Below are 7,421 nucleotides of genomic sequence, written 5' to 3'. Positions count from 1 at the left end.
ATCTATCTATCTATCTATCTATCTATCTATCTTCATATACACTATATATCTATAGTTCTGAGTGCTATAATTAATGTCCAAATAAGGGGCACTTTCCTGTTAAGTGGGAATGTCTTCTGGGAAATGAATTCTTATGTTACTGGGAGTGAAGGGATGGGTCTGTGGACTTGGGCTTTGTTGTGTATTAACACCTAGCCCCAGTTTGTGTTCCAAATGTCCTCTGACTCAGCCACTGTCCCAGAGATGATGAGACACACAGAGTTTCTCAATTAGATTTTTTACTCTTGGTCTAGACTCTTCTATTGTGTACATGTTAAAGAACACATTTAATATCTCTCTTACTTTTTTATGTGTGGTATTTGGGCTCAAATCTAGGACTTTGTGTGTGCTACCTGAGCACCGTACTACTGAGCTGTATCCCCAGCCCTTAATGTCTGTTTTTAAATGGGAAAATATGTGGGTGAATTTGCCACATTTTTTCCTTGTGTCCAGAATGTAAATATACAGGCAGTTGGAGTGTTGAAGTAAAATTGGACCTAGACAGTTAATAAACTCTATGTGGAGATATATCAGTCCGCAGAGGATATTATTTAAAGTCCCCCTCCCCAAAAAAGGGTAGTCAGAGAACTGTTTCCTATCAACCCAAAAGTAGAGGAAAGTACCACAGGCCAGCACTGATTAGACGATTGTCATTTCTAGGTTTGATGTTCCAGGGTTTAATTGTCTTTCCTGTGAACAATAGCAGACACTCTGGTGTGCTATGCCAGCATGATAAAAGGAGGTCGTTCTTGCATAACAATAGCTTTTTTATTATTAGCGTAAAAAATTAGCAAGCTGGAAGTCCTTAGGAGTTCCACCAGCATTAATTGTGATGCAGCCTGAATTTGTTTGCAGACCAGTACAGCAAGACAATGGGGAAAAAAGCAACGTTAATAGTCTTCTACTCACTGTGTCCTTTCAGTGGGCCTTAATAAGGGGTCTGCTGTCAGCCGGAATTTATTAAAAAAAAAAAAAAAGACGTAGTAATTGATGTATCTCAGTAAGTATGGATGAAGGTTCAACTTGATTAATGTATGAGTTGGCTTTTTAAGACATTTTTAAAAGCCTTCTTAACTGGGTCTTAGGAGACCAGTGCTGGCCCACTGTAAACTCCCTCTTTGCTTTGGGAAAACAGCCTGACAGCTGCTGGTATCTCCTGTGGGTTTTTCTCTTTTTTTCTTTCCTGATCAGAGCAAACTGAAGTAATATACTCCTCGTCAATAATTGCAGTGCTTAAAAATCTTATAAAGGGATTTTGACTCTTCCCTCTAGAGAAAACTTTCCAAAGGTTAAATTAGTTTTACTTGTGTGTGCTGCCAAATACCACCACCTTCGGTAATGATTTGGTTTTTAAATAAGTTGCTATTTTGTGGGTTGTTGGAACCTCGACCTTCTTTGACATAAAGTGTTTTGATGTCGGAGATGAACCTGGTCCCAAAGCAATTTCAGGTTCTCTGTCATGAGAGCAGTGTTCTTTTAAAGTGTGTGTTTATGTGCATATGTGTTCTATGTGTGTTTTATGTGTGTATATGTTTTTGTCTGTCTGTGTGTGCATATATGTCTATGTATGTCTTTGCATGTGTATATGTATGTATATGAATGTGCTTGCATGTGTATATGTATCTGTATATGTGTTTGTGTGTGTTTTGTGTGCCTGTGTTTGTATATTTGTATGACTGTGTGCATGTGTATGTGTGTATTTGTGTGTGCATGTGCATGTGTGTCTGTATATTTGTGTGACTATGTGTGTGTGCACGCACGCGCAAGTGTGCATGCACACGGTCAGCCGGAATTTATTAAAAAAAAAAAAAAAGACGTAGTAATTGATGTATCTCAGTAAGTATGGATGAAGGTTCAACTTGATTAATGTATGAGTTGGCTTTTTAAGACATTTTTAAAAGCCTTCTTAACTGGGTCTTAGGAGACCAGTGCTGGCCCACTGTAAACTCCCTCTTTGCTTTGGGAAAACAGCCTGACAGCTGCTGGTATCTCCTGTGGGTTTTTCTCTTTTTTTCTTTCCTGATCAGAGCAAACTGAAGTAATATACTCCTCGTCAATAATTGCAGTGCTTAAAAATCTTATAAAGGGATTTTGACTCTTCCCTCTAGAGAAAACTTTCCAAAGGTTAAATTAGTTTTACTTGTGTGTGCTGCCAAATACCACCACCTTCGGTAATGATTTGGTTTTTAAATAAGTTGCTATTTTGTGGGTTGTTGGAACCTCGACCTTCTTTGACATAAAGTGTTTTGATGTCGGAGATGAACCTGGTCCCAAAGCAATTTCAGGTTCTCTGTCATGAGAGCAGTGTTCTTTTAAAGTGTGTGTTTATGTGCATATGTGTTCTATGTGTGTTTTATGTGTGTATATGTTTTTGTCTGTCTGTGTGTGCATATATGTCTATGTATGTCTTTGCATGTGTATATGTATGTATATAAATGTGCTTCATGTGTATTATGTATCTGTATATGTGTTTGTGTGTGTTTTGTGTGCCTGTGTTTGTATATTTGTATGACTGTGTGCATGTGTATGTGTGTATTTGTGTGTGCATGTGCATGTGTTTCTGTATATTTGTGTGACTATGTGTGTGTGCACGCACGCGCAAATGTGCATGCACACGATATGAGAAAAGAGCTGGAGGAAGACAGATGGTGTAAAGAAATAGTCATAACACTATGAAGACAGGAAAGAGCAGGCTTTTCTTTTTTCTAAATTTTTGTTTGTTACTTATTTTATGTGTGTGAGTATATTGCCTGCATGTATGTGAGTGCACTCGTGTCATGCAATGCCTGCAGAAGCTAGAAGAGGCTGTCAGATTCCTGGAACTGGAGTGATGGATGGTTGTTGGCTGCCATGTGGGTACTGGGAACCAAACCTGGGACCACTGCAAGAGCAGCCAGTGCTCTAACCACTGAACTGTCTCTTCAATCCCCTCTCTTTTTTCCTACAAAAAAGTTTCCCAGAAGAAGCAAAGCACACAAAGATTTTCTAGAAGAAGTAAAACTACAGTCCCTGTGGAGGTGAGGGAAGACTCGTGGAGAAGACAGAAAATCCTTGGCCTCTGGGATCCGTGGGTGTCGGCACCACACCATAGGATGCCTCTTTTCAGAGTGAGAGAAAGAGGAGGCTTCCACCCTGAACTTGGACGGAAGTGAAGGAAGCACTTTGTTTCCTGCAGCTCCACTGATTGAACTTGCACAGAGATGGAGTCCGTAGAATGGGACCAAGGAGGAGACGAAGAAGAGGCTGGGAACACAGGCCCGCCAGGCCCTTGCTCAGCCGCACTGTCCGGGCAGCGGCGACTGCGGGCTCTCCGGCGGCTTGTTCTTCAGATGCCTCAGACCCACCAGCTTCGTCTTGGCGGCAGGGCCTACTGGGCTGGTTCCTGGGCGTGCAAGCTTGCTTGTGAGCTGGTGGGTGGTCGGGGAGGGAAAGTGCCCATGTGTCACACAAGGCGTCTCTGCAGTGCGAGGTTCCAGACACACTGCACTTTGAGGGTACCCCTGTCTTGACTATGAATTAGGAAAGCACTTGTTTTCCATGACAGCTGGTAACTAACTCACCTTTTGAATTTGTGTAATTTCCCATTTGACTTTTCAGATCTGTAGAACAGAGAAATAATGGTAGCCACAGAGATTGTCTAAGACCCAAGTGAGATAAGTTGCAGAAAGCCAGATCCTAGTGTGGTACCAAACAAAGACTTGAGTCAGGTCTGACAGCATTGCTAGCAACTTAGAGCTAAGGGCAAGACTCCTGCTTGTTATGTCTAAGGTGCTGAGGTCAAGCATGTTGTCTAGTCCTTAAGCCCTGTTCCTGTTCCAGCCAGCTTTAATGGAAGTGTTTTCAGTCCTAGAGTATGAAGTCCGAATATCATATCAATTTCCCAAGAGATTTTGAAAAAAAAGAAGACACTGCTTTTTTCTTCTGGAGGATGATACATAGATGACACATTGTTCTACAGCAGAGCTCCCTATGTGAACAGAAGAGTTTGCAGCCTAACTCGGTGCACTGCAAGCCCGGAGATTTCTGTTGATCCACAGGCATTTCCCAAGGACAGGCACTTGTAGAGGACTGAACTATGTAATTCAGCCTTTTTGATGTCCATCAGCCAAGACTATCACACAGCCATAAAGTGTGCCTTGAGTACCATAGGGACCTTGTTAGCATTATCTCTTAAGTGAAGGCTCTCCTGCTTGTCTAGTTCTGAGAAATGAAAGTGGAACCGGCTCATCATCTCAGAATGGACACTTAAATTGCATTGCATCAAAATTTGTGGGGTGCTCATATGTGCTTGAACTCATGTACATATGTGAGTACCAACAAGGTATCTCTTAAATGCTCTAAGATGTTCACAGATGGGTAAGACAATGTTCAAGAAGTTACCAGTGTAATAAAAAAACATGAGGTGGCTCAGTGGATAAGCATTTGTCAAGCTACTGTGAGGACTCAGAGCCTATGAACCTACATAAAACCCAGGCAGATGTGGCAGCCGATTACAATCTCTGGATTTAGGAGACACAGACAGGGGAGCCCCAGGGTAAGCTGGAGTAGCCAAAATCAGCAAGCTCCAGGTTCAAGGAGAGACTGCCGTGAAAAGGAAAGTGTAGATCAGGTACCTGATCACTTCACATTAACTTTACACCACATACAGACACAGCACACACACACACACATAGACAACACACACACACACACACACACACACACACACACACACACGAGATTTGATGACAGCCAGCTGAGCCCAACCCCCGACTCCTTCATAAAGTAATTGATGGCACAGTTATCTGTGATGTCCTGTTATGATTTTTATAATGCTTCAACTGTAATAGAAGGCACATGTGTTTTAGAGAATGGAAACAAAAATTTAAAAATAAACATATATATATTTCTATGCATCCAATGAAGAGTTGAATAAATACTTGACATCATGATGGAAATTAAGAAAGATTTTTTAAAAGATTAAATTTAAATTTAGGGAGCACCCAAAGCAAGTCATATGGAAGGCTTTCTTGGCCCTTTGGGGATGAGGGATGGCCTCTGGGGGGCCAGCCAGGTTAGCTGGTGCTTCAAAAATAAGTAGAAAGCGGTAGGTGAGGGCGATGGCTGGTGAGGGTGTACATGACACGGGACACTTAGAGTGGAAGTGTGTGGAAACTGCCACAGCTGTCCATGACAAAATACAGAGAGAAAACGTCACACAGAAAGTGTGTGTCCCGTGAGTTAGCTTTGAGGTTGGATGTGGCATGATCCACATTGGGTACTGGGAAGTCAGTGGTAACGTGTGATAGGCTGGTTGATAAAGCCTGGAGACCCCCCTGAATACCAAGCCTTGCTTTGTAGCGTTGTGGTTTCCTTTTGCTGCCAGTCGGCCAATCGGCCTGTGCACATTGCTCCATAAATGAAGTCTGGCTAGTTTCCACCTTGAGTTTTTTCAGTTCTTTAGCACAACCAAGGTGTAGGCATTTTTAGATATGTTTATATACTAGACTAGAATGCAGAGCAATACCAACTTTGGGAACTTGTTGCAAAGAGCACTGGTTTTAAATAGGCTGAAACACTACATGTTAAAACCAGTTCTTTAAACACTATTTTATAGGAAATATGGGAGACAGGTGCATAGAACCTGTGCATGTCATGGGATCTAGAAATGAGAAGGGTTCAGTCAGAGTGACTCAAGTGTGTGCCGAGGGAGTAAGCAAACAATCTGGGAAGACCTCTCATGGGAAGTAGGAGACAGAGAGGGTGGATTGCATCTCCAGACATAAATGTTCTGAGTTTGGCCTTGAGTCTTAGACTTTGAGGTTTTAATATTTTTTTTATCATGAAAAGAATCAAGTTATTCAACTGGGTTTGTTTTCATTAGTTTACTCAACAAACCTGCTTTTTTTTGACATCTCATAAACCAAATCACATTCAAAATCTACTGAAATTTAATTATAGGAGCCTGCTTGCCTATATCTACTTTTGCCATATTATACAAGGTAGCAAAGAAAACAAGTCTTGTCTCCACATAGTTCATGTTCAGTCCCATTACGAAGCAACCACAGGACAGCTAAAGTGCTAAAATATGTGTAATAAACAATGAAATTTTTACAGAAAAGCAAGTTAATTTTTGCAGCTATGTCAGCTCTAACCTTGTTTATATTTTCAATGGCTTAGATGTGAGCTGGGACATTTATGCCAAGGAGCTTCCTCTACAGTGTCTACAATATGCAACAAGTGTGGGCTGGGCTCTGTATTAAGATCCTTGTAACAGTGAAGACCAAGAACCCAGTTTATATCAAAGTCAAAATTTGGCTTTAATTTCTTTAAAGGCGGAGTGAATAAACTTCAAGGGTGAAGGACTTAAGACTACATATCAATTTAAAGGAACCTTTTGTAAAGATTTTATCTTTCTTTTGAATTATGTTCATATGTATGTCCATGTGTGGGTATGTGTATGAGAGTGCTGTGTCTGCAGCGGCCAGAAGAGAGTATTGGATCCCCTGGAACTACAGTTATAGGTAGTTGTGAATCACCTGACCTGGCTATTGAGAACTGAACTCAGATCCCCAGGGAAAGCAGTGTTCATTCTTATATACTGAGCGTCTCTTCAGCCCCTAAAGATACAATTCTTAAGTTGTATATAAACCAAGCAGAATAACCGTATGAGAAACTATTAACTATTTTCTCTTTCCCTTTCTACATATAATGACCTCTAAAAATGACCTCTAGTTCTTCCTTGATCACTTTTATTCCCCTCGGCACATTGTGAAATTATCAAGTTTGGGTTCTTTCTTTTCGATTAAGCCATCTGATGAACTCATTGTGTAAAATTATGTCAGTATGACTTAATTCAAGTCATTGCCTTCTTCTCCCTAAGATGGGAGTGTTCTGATATTTGATTGATGAATCTGTATGGCTATAATATTCAGGTATATCATAAAAGAACCCTTAGGCACTCCCATGGGAGAAGAATGCTTCTGCAAGTTGGCAGGCAATGTCAGTGTCTCAGGTTGGGTGCTGTAACTCAGCACCTTAGGCTGAGGGCCTTATAAGTAACAGAAGTTTATCTCTCGCAGTGTTGGAAACTGGAAGAGTTGAAGTTGTCACGATGGGGTTCTGGTGAGGGCAGTCTTCTGCACTGTAGACAGCTGGCATTCCTTGTATCTGTACCCAGCACAAAGAGGATGAGCTATTAATAGCTCTCTGGTTCTGTTAACAAGAGCAGGAATGACAGGGGCCCCAGCTCTGCCCTTTCTTCCCAGAGGCCTCATGCTTACATCATCACAGTGAGGGTAAGATTTCATTATAAGAATTTTCAGGGAGACGTAAACATTTAGTTCATACAGCATAGTTCACTCCTGAATTTCTGTATTATAGAATTTATTTGATACCAATTG

At 41.2% G+C, this 7,421-nt stretch overlaps 1 protein-coding gene across 5 annotated transcripts in view; it reads left to right on the top strand.

The window, feature by feature from the left end:
- The window catches only part of Esrrg (estrogen related receptor gamma), a 635,772-nt gene that overhangs the window by 230,591 nt on the left and 397,760 nt on the right, over positions 1–7,421 (top strand). The gene's annotated exons all lie outside the window — the stretch shown is intronic.

This window comes from Nannospalax galili, unplaced genomic scaffold (genome assembly GCF_000622305.1).
Source record: "Nannospalax galili isolate Female #2095 unplaced genomic scaffold, S.galili_v1.0 scaffold657, whole genome shotgun sequence".
Classification (NCBI taxonomy): Eukaryota; Metazoa; Chordata; class Mammalia; order Rodentia; family Spalacidae; genus Nannospalax; species Nannospalax galili.
Note: the sequence above shows the minus strand (reverse complement) of the source record. Positions and strands in the feature narration are given on the sequence as shown.